Consider the following 14,103-nt stretch of genomic DNA (forward strand, 5'->3'; position numbering starts at 1 on the left):
AAACAAGACCCCTATATATGTTGTCTACAAGAGACCCACCTCGAAACAAGGGACATGTACAGACTGAAAGTGAAGGGCTGGAAAAAGATATTCCATGCAAATAGAGACCAAAAGAAAGCAGGAGTAGCAATACTCATATCAGATAAAATAGACTTAAAAACAAAGGCTGTGAAGAGAGACAAAGATGCACACTACATACTGATCAAAGGATAAATCCAATAAGAAGATATAACAATTATAAATATATATGCACCCAACATAGGAGCACTGCAATATGTAAGACAAATGCTAACAAGTATGAAAGGGGAAATTAACAATAACACAATAAGACTGGGAGACTTTAATACCCCACTCACACCTATGGATAGATCAACTGAACAGAAAATTAACAAGGAAACACAAACTTTAAATGATACAATAGACCAGTTAGACCTAATTGATATCTATAGGACATTTCACCCCAAAACAATGAATTTCACCTTTTTCTCAAGCACACACGGAACATTCTCCAGGATAGATCACATCCTGGGCCATAAATCTAGCCTTGGTAAGTTCAAAAAAAATTGAAATCATTCCAAGCATCTTTTCTGACCACAAAGCAGTAAGATTAGATGTCGATTACAGTAGAAAAACTATTAAAAAATCCCAACATATGGAGGCTGAACAACACACTGCTGAATAACCAACAAACCACAGAAGAAATCAAAATATGCATAAAATGAATGAAAATGAAAACACAACAACCCAAAACCTATGGGACACTGTAAAAGAAGTACTAAGGGGAAGGTTCATAGCAATACAGGCTTACCTCAAGAAACAAGAAAAAAGTAGAAGCAGTACTAGGGGGAAGGTTCATAGCAATACAGGCTTACCTCAAGAAACAAGAAAAAAGTAGAAGCAGTACTAGGGGGAAGGTTCATAGCAATACAGGCTTACCTCAAGAAACAAGAAAAAAGTCAAAAATCAAATAACTCTACACCTAGGGCAACTTGAAAAGGAAGAAATTATGAACCTCAGGGTTAGTAGAAGGAAAGAAACCTTAAAAATTAGGGCAGAAATAAATGCAAAAGAAACCAAAGAGACCATAGCAAAAATCAACAAAACCAAAAGCTGGTTCTTTGAGAAGATAAATAAAATTGACAAACCATTAGCCAGACTCATCAAGAAACAAAGGGAGAAAAATCAAATCAACAAAATTAGAAAGGAAAATTGAGAGATTCAACAGACAACATAGAAATAAAAAGGATCATAAGAGACTACTATCAGCAACTATATGCAAATAAAATGGACAACTTGGAAGAAATAGACAAATTCTTAGAAAAGTACAACTTTCCAAAATTGAACCAGGAAGAAACAGAAAATCTGAACAGACCCATCACAAGCATGGAAATTGAAACTGTAATCAGAAATCTTCCAACAACAAATGCCCAGGACCAGATGGCTTCACAGCTGAATTCTACCAAAAATTTAGAGAAGAACACCTATCCAGCTCAAACTCTTCCAGAAAATTGCAGAGGAAGGTAAACTTCCAAACACATTCTATGAGGCCACCATCACCCTAATACCAAAACCTGACAAAGATGCCACAAAAAAAGAAAACTACAGGCCAATATCACTGATGAACATAGATGCAAAAATCTTTAACAGATTCTAGCAATCAGAATCCAACAACACATTAAAAAGATCATACATCATGACCAAGTGGGCTTTATCCCAGGGGTGCAAGGATTCTTCAATATCTGCAAATCAATCAATGTAATATACCATATTAACAAATTGAAAAATAAAAACCATATGATTATCTCAATAGATGCAGAGAAAGCCTTTGACAAAATTCACATCCATTTATGATTTAAAAACCTCCAGAAAGTAGGACTAGAAGGAACATATCTCAACATAATAAAAGCTATATATGACAAACCCTCAGCAAACATTATCCTCAAAGGTGAAAAATTGAAAGCATTTCCCCTAAAGTCAGGAACAAGGCAAGGTTGCCCACTCTCACCAATACTATTCAACATAGTTTTGGAAGTTTTGGCCACAGCAATCAGAGCCGAAAAAGAAATAAAAAGAATGCAGATTGGAAAAGAGGAAGTAAAACTTTCACTGTTTGCAGAAGACATGATCCTCTACATAGAAAACCCTAAAGACTCCATCAGAAAATTTCTAATCAATGAATATAGTAAAGTTGCAGGATATAAAATTAACACAGAGAAATCCCTTGCATTCCTATATGCTAACAATGAGAAAACAGAAAGAGAAATTAAGGAAACAATTCCATTCACCATTGCAACAAAAAGAATAAAATACTTAGGAATATATCTACCTAAAGAAACAAAAGACCTATATATAGTAAACTATAAAACACTGGTGAAAAAAATCATAGAGGACACAAATAGATGGAGAAATATACCATGTTCATGGGTTGGAAGAATCAATATAGTGAAAATGAATATACTACCCAAAGCAATCTATAGATTTAGTGCAATTCCTATCAAGCTACCAATGGTATTTTTCAGAGAAATAGAACAAATAATTTCATAATTTGTACGGAAATACAAAAAACCTCAAATAGGCAAAGCAATCTTGAGAAAGAAGAATGGAACAGGAGGAATCAACCTGCCTGACTTCAGTCTCTACTACAAAGCCACAGACATCAAGACAGTATGGTACTGGCACAAAGAAAGGGATACAGATCAATGGAACAAAATAGAAAATCCAGAGATAAGTCCACACACCTATGTACACCTTTTCTTTGACAAAGGAGGCAGGATGGGGAAAACGTGTACACCCGTGGTGGATTCATGTTGATGTATGGCAAAACCAATACAATATTGTAAAGTAAAAAAAAAGAGAGAGAGAGAGATTATACAATGGAGAAAAGACAATCTCTTTAACAAGTGGTGCTGGGAAAACCAGTCAACCACTTGTAAAAGAATGAAACTAGAACACTTTCTAACACCATACACAAAAATAAATTCAAAATGGATTAAAGATCTAAATGTAAGACCAGAAACTATTAAACTCCTAGAGGAAAACAGGCAAAACACTCTGTGACATAAACCACAGCAGGATCCTCTATGACCCACCTCCCAGAATATTGGAAATAAAAGCAAAAATAAACAAATGGGACCTAATTAAAATTAAAAGCTTCTGCACATTAAAGGAAACTATAAGCAAGGTGAAAAGACAGTCTTCAGAACGGGAGAAATAATAGCAAATGAAGCAACTGACAAAGAATTAATCTCAAAAATATATAAGCAACTCCTGCAGCTCAATTCCAGAAAAATAAAGTTCAGTCACTCAGTCGTGTCCAACTCTTTGCGACCCCATGAATCGCAGCACGCCAGGCCTCCCTGTTCATCACCATCTCCCGGAGTTCACTCAGACTCATGTCCATCGAGTCCGTGATGCCATCCAGCCATCTCATCCTCGGTCGTCCCTTTCTCCTCCTGCCCCCAATCACTCCCAGCATCAGAGTCTTTTCCAATGAGTCAACTCTTCGCATGAGGTAGCCAAAGTACTGGAGTTTCAGCTTCAGCATCATTCCTTCCAAAGAAATCCCAGGGCTGATCTCCTTCAGAATGGACTGGTTGGATCTCCTTGCAGTCCAAGGGACTCTCAAAAGTCTTCTCCAACACCACAGTTCAAAAGCATCAATTCTTCAGCACTCAGCTTTCTTCACAGTCCAACTCTAATCCATACACGACCATAGGAAAAACCATAGCCTTGACTAGACAGACCTTAGTCAGCAAAGTAATGTCTCTGCTTTTGAATATACTATCTAGGTTGGTCATAACTTTTCTTCCAGGGAGTAAGCGTCTTTTAATTTCATGGCTGCAGTCACCATCTGCAGTGATTTTGGAGCCAAAAAAAATAAAGTCTGACACTGTTTCCACTGTTTCCCCGTCTATTTCCCATGAAGTGATGAGACCGGATGCTATGATCTTCGTTTTCTGAATGTTGAGCTTTAAGCCAACTTTTTCACTCTCCTCTTTCACTTTCATCAAGAAGCTTTTTAGTTCCTCTTCACTTTCTGCCATAAGGGTGGTGTCATCTGCATATCTGAGGTTATTGATATTTCTCCCGGCACACTTGATTCCAGCTTGTGTTTCTTCCAGTCCAGTGTTTCTCATGATGTACTCTGCATAGAAGTTAAATAAGCAGGGTGACAATATACAGCCTTGACGTACTCCTTTTCCTATTTGGAACCAGTCTGTTGTTCCATGTCCAGTTCTAATTGTTGCTTCCTGACCTGCATACAGATTTCTCAAGAGGCAGGTCAGGTGGTTTGGTATTCCCATCTCTTTCAGAATTTTCCACAGTTTATTGTGATCCACACAGTCAAAGGCTTTGGCATAGTCAATAAAGCAGAAATCGATGTTTTCTGGAACTCTCTTGCTTTTTCCATGATCCAGTGGATGTTAGCAATTTGATCTCTGGTTCCTCTGCCTTTTCTAAAACCAGCTTGAACATCAGGGAGTTCACGGTTCACGTATTGCTGAAGCCTGGCTTGGAGAATTTTGAGCATTACTTTACTAGCATGTGAGATGAGTGCAATTGTGCGGTAGTTTGAGCATTCTTTGGCATTGCCTTTCTTTGGGACTGGAATGAAAACTGACCTTTTCCAGTCCTGTGGCCACTGCTGAGTTTTCCAAATTTGCTGTCATATAGAGTGCAGCACTTTCACAGCATCATCTTTCAGGGTTTGAAACAGCTCAACTGGAATTCCATCACCTCCAGTAGCTTTGTTCATAGTGATGCTTTCTAAGGCCCACTTGACTTCACATTCCAGGATGTCTGACTCTAGATTAGTGATCACATCATCATGATTAAACTGCTAGACCATTCAGGTATGACCTAAATCAAATCCCTTATGATTATACAGTGGAAGTGAGAAATAGATTTAAGGGCCTAGATCTGATAGATAGAGTGCCTGATGAACTATGGAATGAGGTTCATGACATTGTACAGGAGACAGGGATCAAGACCATCCCCATGGAAAAGAAATGCAAAAAACCAAAATGGCTGTCTGTGGAGGCTTTACAAATAGCTGTGAAAAGGAGAGAGGCAAAAAGCAAAGGAGAAAAGGAAAGATATAAGCATCTGAATGCAGAGTTCCAAAGAATAGCAAGAAGAGATAAGAAAGCCTTCTTCAGCAATCAATGCAAAGAAATCAAGGAAAACAACAGAATGGGAAAGACTAGAGATCTCTTCCAGAAAATTAGAGACACCAAGGGAACATTTCATGCAAAGATGGGCTCGATAAAGGACAGAAATGGTATGGACCTAACAGAAGCAGAAGATACTAAGAAGAGGTGGCAAGAATACATGGAAGAAAAATAAAAGACCCAATCAAAAAGTGGGCCAAAGAATAAAACAGACATTTCTCCAAAGAAGACATACAGGTGGCTAACAGACACATGAAAAGATGCTCAACATCACTCATTATCAGAGAAATGCAAATCAAAACCACAATGAGATACCATTTCACACCAGTCAGAATGGCTGCTGTCCAAAAGTCTACAAGCAATAAATGCCAGAGAGGGTGTGGAGAAAAGGGAACCCTCTTACATTGTTAGTGGGAATGCAAACTAGTACAGCCACTATGGAGAACAGTGTGGAGATTCTTTAAAAAACTGGAAATATAACTTCCATATGACCCAGCAATCCCACTGCTGGGCATACGCACTGTGGAAACCAGAATCAAAAGAGACACGTGTACCCCAATGTTCATTGCAGCACTGTTTATAATAGCCAGGACATGGAAGCAACCTAGATGTCCATCAGCAGATGAGAGGATAAGAAAGCTGTGGTACATATACACAATGGAATATTACTCAGCCATTAAAAAGAATACATTTGAGTCAGTTCTAATGAGGTGGATGAAACTGGAGCCTATTATACAGAGTGAAGTAAGCCAAAAAGAAAAACACAATACAGTATACTAATGCATATATATGGAATTTAAAAAGAAGGTAACGATAACCCTGTATGTGAGACAGCAAAAGAGACACAGATGTATGGAACAGTCTTTTGGACTCTGTGGGAGAGGGCGAGGGCAGGATGATATGGGAGAATGGCATTAAAAATGTAAAATATCATATGTGAAACGAATTGCCAGTCCAGGTTTGATGCATGATATATGGTGCTCGGGGTTGGTGCACTGGGATGACCCAGAGGGATGGGATGGGGAGGAAGGTGGGAAGATGTCCAGGATGGGGAACACATGTATACTCATGGTGGATTCAAGTCAACGTATAGCAAAACCAATACAATATTGTAAAGTAAAATAAATTAATTAATTAAATTAAAAAATAAATAAAAATAAAAATGACTCTAAACTATTTGACCTGGTTAATGGTTCTGGCATTGACTACTAGAGAGGGAATAAAGAGAGCAAGTTTGGAGGGAAAAAATATGAATTCTTTCTGGAACATGTTAGGCTTGAAATGCCCACTGAATTTTAAGAGATGTACAGGTAAGCATTGGGTATACCAATCTAGAGATGAAGAGTGACATGGGGGCTCAAAATATAAATCTGAGTCATCTAAGAAACAGAATTTAGGGGCATGGGTCCAGAATACAGGTAGAGAGAGAAGAGTGTCAACTACAAATTGGCACTTGTCATGGGCACTTGCCATCTACCTCTATAAGGATTAAATCATGTACTACTGAAGCTGCTGACTTTCAACACCCCCTGAAGGGAGTTCAGGGTGAAGAGCAGGAATGAAGCAGCTGTGCTCAGGCAAAAACTGGCAAAACAAGTCTTTAGATGGTTAGATATTTTCAGGACCTGATTTTATGAGGCCAATCCCTGCATCTCCTCAGAGCTGAAAAAGCACTAAATTCTCTCAATGATGACTACTCCGCGTGACTAGCAGAAACCACCTGCAAAAATATATGCTTGGTTGTATGCACCCCTCCTTCACCAAAGTCACATATATACTGTTTCCCTTGCCTCCTTGGAGCAGTTTCTCAGAGATATTGGAAATGTTGTCTCCCAGGCTATAGTCTTTATTTTGCCCCAAATAAACTTAACTTGAAACACTTATATTGTGTGTGTGTGTATTTTTTTTTTAAGTCAGCAAAAGTCCAAGAATGAAGCCTGGATATTCCATTACTTAGAGCAAAATGAGAAGGAGCCAAGAAAGCAGAGAGGCCACAGTCAGTAAATGTGTTCTAGAAGCAAGTGCAGAAGAGATTTCCTCAAATAGGATGTGATTGAGTGAGTCAATGCCACTAAAAAGAAAACTACAGGACTGGGAATTGACCCTTGTGTTTAGCTATAGAGTAGTCACTGAGTCGGATCTTGACTGGTGTTTTTTCAATGGAGTGGTAATACATACAAGCCTGTTGTGACAGTTTGAGACAGAATGAGAAGAAATTGTAAACAATTAGTAAGGACAATTCTGAGACTTCCTGTAAACAGGACCAAAGATATTGAATCTTAATTAGATTGGAAGGTAGAGTCAAGGAAGCTTTTTCCTTATGGAAATTACAGTGTGTTTGTGTGCTGATACAATGACCCAGTAGAGAGAGAAACAGTGCTGATATAGAAGAAAGAGGATAAATTTAAGAAACAAAGCTCTTAGTAAGCTAAAGAGATTAGGTGTCCAGTGTACAGGTAGTAGGGCTGACTTTAGCCAGCAGTCCACTGGGCATCCAGAGATGGAAGGGAGCCAGAGTATCTGGGCACAAATCCAGGTAGGTTAGAAGACTCCTTATGGGAAGATGAGCTGTTTTTTTCTCAATGAAAGAAAATGTGTAGGCTGAGGTAAGAGGATTGGTGGTTTGAAGAGAGGAGCGGTTTGAAATGGCAAATGAGTTGATTAAGGGAATGCAGTGGGATTGACTGCTGACCAGCCTACTAGAACTCTGTGAGCACAAATGAACCCAAACAATGCAGATTCAAATTCCATGACCTGCATGATTCTCCTCCAAAGGTGAGATAATAATTTTCTAAAATTACATTTGGGGGAAAAAAAGATTCTTATTCTCAAAATTTACGACAATTTCTAAAGCACTGATGGATGATGACTGAACCCAAATTCTAAAACAAGGATGCTATATACTGAATTATTTTTTTTAAGTATATATTTATGAGATCAGAAATTTTTACTTTGTTGTATTCCTAGTGCTCTGCTGTTGTTCGGTCACTAAGTCGTGTCCAGCTCTTTGGGACCCCATGGACTGCAGCACACCAGGCTCCTGTCTTCCACTATCTCCCAGAGTATGCTCAAATTCATGTCCATTGAGTCCCAGTGCCTAGCATTTAGTTAATACACACAGAAAACACAGCCATTGAATAAATGAACTATTATAGTACATACACTGTATGAATACTTTACAGTGATCCATGTGTACTGTACAGCTATCTAATGGTCTACAATAACAGAGTGTCCCAAAATTCTTAACGGTGTTTTAAGCCTTAATAACTTTAGAGGTATAAACACTATAAGCCAACAAAAGCATAATTTGAAAGATTAATGATTTATATTTTATATGTTCATATAGCTTTGTGAATTTTAAAAAAATGTTTTATTTTACCATTTTGTTTCAATGTCTGTCACCTTGATAGAGGCTGAAAAAATTAAATTTACCATTTCTTAGTTGTGTATATATTTATACCCATTTACTATTAAAACTCAACAAGACAATATAAGAAATAACTTGCAAATGGTATTTTTGTAATTTCATAGCATTTACACATTTAAAGATCTTAAAGCTTAAAAGCCACACTAAGGTTTTTGGAACACCCTGTACCAGAGCCATAGACAGTATATCAGTCCCCAGTTCTTCTGGGAGGACATGATAGAAGACTCTATTTGGTCCAGCCTAGACCCTCTCCTCCAGGTCCTATGCAGGAGATGCCTCCTTCTTGCCTCCTATTATTAGTCAGATATAGTGCTTGGCCTTTACCTGCATCTCTCCAGTCTTTGAGACCTTAGCATTGAGGGCTGAATTGGAGGCTCTACTCAGGCTTCTCTGTATGATGGGCTGCCAACTCAGTGGTGTTACCATTTTCTCTCTCCTTAGTAGAGGCCTGAGCCTCTCTGAAGGCTGCATTCAGCACAGGCTATGGGAAAGCATGCACACCCACCGCATCGCCACTTTGGTTGACGGGTGTCTCCTCCTGAAGCAGCATAGGAATGCAGGGCAAAGACACTTTCTTTAAACAGCTGCAGGGCAGCAACAGATCAGGAGAGAACAGTGTTTCTCCAGTGCCTATACATCCCTGTATAGGTTTTGAAGGAAAATACAATTCACTAATTAAGTTCCTCTGTAGTAACAACAGAGAATTCTGCCCATGGCTTGTTAGGAACAAAAGCTTGTAACTTAGCATTTTTATTGGAAAGTTTTATTGCTCCTTCTTCCACTTTCTACCAGGAAAACCCAGAGAACAGAGAGGAGGAGAGCAAAGAGAAAACAAGAAGAGAGCTGGACAGAGGAAACATTCTCTGTGTTAGCAGAGCGTGTGGGTCTGGCACTGAGGAGGGTCAGGCCACCTGTAACCTCCACCGTGAGGGTTCCAGATGATCCATCTGGGCCATGGGCCCCCAACCCATTTTTCCTATATTCTAGGCTCCCTACCCCTATGGATGATTCTCACCTAGTACTTCAGAGAAAATTTGTACAAAGTGCTTAGAACAATGTTTACCACACATTAATATCAATATATACCTGTTTTGCTGCTTTGCAAAGAGTTTCATTGATTTATATTTTGTCTCTTTTAAAATTGAGGATTTCACATAAAAATGAGGATTTCTCAACTTTAAAAAATAACCATTTCTACATTTTTGCTATTGTGAATAACGCTGCAGAGAACATGGGAATGCAAATATCTGAGATCCTGATTTCAACTCCTTTAGATAAATACTCCAAAATAAGGTTACTGGATCATATAGTGGTTTAATTTTTAATTTTCTGAGTATCTTCCATACTTTTTCCCATACCATTTCCATAAAATGATAGCTGTACCATTTACATTCCCTCCACGGTGGTAGTTACCTTTCCTTCACATCTTCACCAACACTTTTTTTAAGTGGGTAACAGCCATTCTAACAGATGTAAAGTGATATCTCATTATGGTTTTGATTTGCATTTCCCTGATTAGTGATTTTGAGCACCTTTTCTATATCCTTGTTGGCCCTATGTGTTTCATATCCCAGTGTGTTCTTTGGAGAAATGTCTACTCAAGTCCTTTACCCATTTTTTAACCTAATGCTAAATGAAGGATAAAGAAAATGTAGTATACACTTACAATGGAATATTATTCACCCTATGCGTCAATGCAGGTTCATCAACTGTAACAAATACACCACTGTGGTAGGGAATGCTGATAATGGAGGAGGCTAAGCATGTAGAGGGCAGCTGGTATATGGAAAATCTCTGTACCTTCTCAATTTTGCTGTTTCCCTAAAACTAGTCTTAAGTAAATAAAGTCTTTTTAAAAATAAATAAATAAAATAAATAAAAAATGGTTTTTGCCATGTGCAACAACATGGATGGACCCGAGGGATACTAAATGAAGTCAGTCAGACACAAACACCGCATGATCTCACAGGCAGAATCTAAAACAGTCAAACATACAGAAGTGGCCTGCATAGGGATTCTCATTTCATATGAGATATAATGTATTTCTTTAATTCAGGTCCTTTGCAGGACGTGAACAAGGAAAAAGCATCAGAACTACTTCCCACTGAAGTTCCTGCTGCAGCAGCTGAGACTGGTGTTGGCACAGGAGATGGGAACATTTGACCAGTCTCCTCAGAGAGTCTGAACATTCCCAAGAGTCACCATTCATTTACACCAGTCAAATTTGGTGTAAACCAAGAAAGAGAGAGAGTGGGTATTACACAGAACTTGGAATTCCTTCAAAGCTGTGAATTCATACAAATGATTATTACACACTCACATATGTCATTTTATTAACTGTTCACATGCTATTTTTCCAACTAAATTTTAAGCCCTGGTGGTAAGAAAGCAGAATTATGTCATTTTATTTTTACTCCCTTGGATCCTTAAAAAATTGTAGGCACCCATCAGCTCACTAACCTGGGATTCCCTCATAACTCAGTTGGTAAAGAATCTCCCTGCCAAACAGGCAGACCTGGGTTCATTTCCTGTGTCGGGAGATCTCCTGGAGAGGGAAATGGCAACCCACTCCAGTATTCTTGCCTGGGAAATCCCATGGACAGAGGAGTCTGCAGGCTACAGTCCATGGGATCACAAGAGTTGGACACAACTTAGTGACTAAACCACCACCATAAGCTCACTAAAGCTTGTTAGAATATTTAAAGTTACTAACGTAATGGTTAACCACAAAGCCATGTTCAGTCAATTCAGTTCAGTTCAGTCGCTCAGTCGTGTCCGACTCTTTGTGACCCCATGAACTGCAGCACGCCAGGCCTCCCTGTCCATCATCAATTCCCGGAGTTCATTCAAACTCACGTCCATCGAGTCGATGATGCCATTCAGCCATCTCATCCTCTGTTGTCCCCTTCTCCTCCTGCCCCCAATCTCTCCCAGCATCAGAGTCTTTTCCAATGAGTCAACTCTTCACATGAGGTGGCCAAAGTACTGGAGTTTCAGCTTCAGCATCATTCCTTCCAAAGAACACCCAGGACTGATCTCCTTTAGAATGAACTGGTTGGATCTCCTTGCAGTCCAAGGGACACATGTTAGCCAGTGCTAAATGGAAGAAGGTGGCTTTGAGTTATGTTGACAACTAGGTTACCTAGAGCACCATTGTGTGACATAGAGAATTCTATAGGATGTCCAGGGAGGAGGGTGGTGGCTCTGGAACTTTCTTGAGAGGTAGAATAATTAAAAGAATATATATATATGTTTAAATGTGGAGACTAGAGCTAATTAGAAGGTGGTATTACTTATGTTCACATATCTCAAGGACCTTGTCTTTAAAAGCTCTGTGCTAAACCACTCAAGCTATCCAAGAATGGGACAGCCTCACAAAGCCACAGTGGTACTCACTGCGCTGGTGAGAGCAGAGACTGGAGAACCCTCTGCCAGAGGATGTCAGGAGTCAGGATGGGCCCTCTAAGGACACATCCAAATAAAAGTATCTGTGATTCAAAGTGGACAAGCCCAGCATGCTCTCTACACTACACTCTCCTCAGAATGAAGACCGCAGGAAATGAAGCCATGGGGAAAGCACACATGAGAGGGAAAATATAACTCACCCAACTAAACAGCATGAACAGAGCTACACTACGTGTGAGAGAACCAGCCTCTTGTCTCAGTCAAAATTCTTTACCCGAACTAAGGACACAAACACTCTGGCCACAACCAGATTAGGCAGTTTCACACCTGACTCACACGTACCCGGCTCATGCCTAAAGAAAAAGACCCCTCCTCTTGTCTCACCTCAGAGAACATGCCACCCAGGCATTCCTGGGACTCCTTCCAAGAGTCCCTGTGTTTCGATTCCCAAGGGATCTGGTTCATGCCCTGCCGTCCCTGTCAGCCTCTCGTCTTACTTCTAGTAACATTTCCTGAATTGGAAACCTTTTCAGGGTCTACCAAAGGCATTAAGTACCTGAATACATTCATTTTCAATTGCTACATGAAAATGCAAATCAAAACTAGAATGAGATATCACCTCATACCCATCAGAACAGCCTTCATCTGAAAGTCTACAAACAGTAAATACTGGAGAGGGTATGGAGAGAAGAGAACCTTCCTACACTGTTGGTAGAAATGTAAACTGGTATAACCACTATGGAGAACAGTTTGGAGGTTCCCTTAAAAACTAAAAACAGAACTACCATATGATCCAGCAATCCAAATCCAGAGTATATCCAGGGAAAACCATACTTCAAAAAGATATATGCACTTCAATGTTCATTGCAGAACTATTTACAAGATACTGAAGCAACCTAAGAGTTCAGCAACAGAGGAATGGATAAAGATGTGGTACATATATACAATAGAATACAACTCAGAAATAAAAAAGAACTAAATAATGCCATTTGCAGCAACATGGATGGGCCTACCTAGAGACTATTATGCTAAGTAAAGTAAGTGGAAAAAGACAAACACCATACGATAGCACATGGAATCTAAAAAGATGATACTAATGAACTTATTTACAAAACCGACTCACAGACTTCAAAAAATAAATTTATAGTTACTAAAAGTGAAAGGTGAGGTGGAGGAGAGGGATAAATTTATAGTTTGGGACTAACATATAAACACTACTATAATTTCATGGACAGAGGAGCCTGGCAGGCTATAATCCAAAGGGTTGCAAACAGTCAGACAGAACTGAGCAACTAACACATACAAAAAATGGTCAATAATATAGCACCGGAATAGAATACTCAATATTCTGAATAACTTATGTGAGAAACCTAATATTCAATAACCTATATGAGAGAAGAATCTGAAAAAGAATGGATATATAGCTGTGCATCTGAAACTAACACAACATTGTAAATCAACTACCCCAATATAAAATTTAAAACTTTAAAAATTTTTTTAACAATCCTAATTACCACCACAAACCTGGTAGCTTAAATAGTTATCATTTATTTATTTTTATTATGACTTACTTTCATAGTTACTATTGTATAGTTTCCACGGGTCAGAAGCCCAGGGACAGTGGAGCCGAGCTCTCTGCCCAGGCTCTCACAAGGCTGAAATCATGGTGTGGGCTAGGGCTCCTGTCTTATCTGGGTCTCTGAATCCTGTCTGGCTCATTCAGATTTTTGGCTGAATTCTATTCCTTGCAGTTGCAGGACTAAGGTCACATCTTCTGGCTGAAAGTCAGCGGAAGGTTGCCCTCAAGTCCTCACCTCCCAGCCCCTCTAGAGGTGGTCTACAACAAAGCTTCTCTCTTTGCTCCATGCCAGGAGAGTCTGGTGTGGCTTCTCCTCACTTTTAAGAAAGGGCTCACTTGATTAGGGCAGGCCGACCCAGGATAAGGGCTTCCCAGATGGCCCAGGGGTAAAGAATTCACTGCCAATGTAGGAGCCGCCGCAGATATGAGTTCAATTCCTGGGTCAGGAAGATCCCGTGGAGGAGGCAATGGCAATCCCCTCCAGTATTCTTGCCTGGAAAATCCCATGGACGGAGGAGCCT

The sequence above is a fragment of the Oryx dammah genome, unplaced genomic scaffold, assembly GCF_014754425.2.
Source record: "Oryx dammah isolate SB20612 unplaced genomic scaffold, SCBI_Odam_1.1 HiC_scaffold_6, whole genome shotgun sequence".
Lineage (NCBI taxonomy): Eukaryota > Metazoa > Chordata > Mammalia > Artiodactyla > Bovidae > Oryx > Oryx dammah.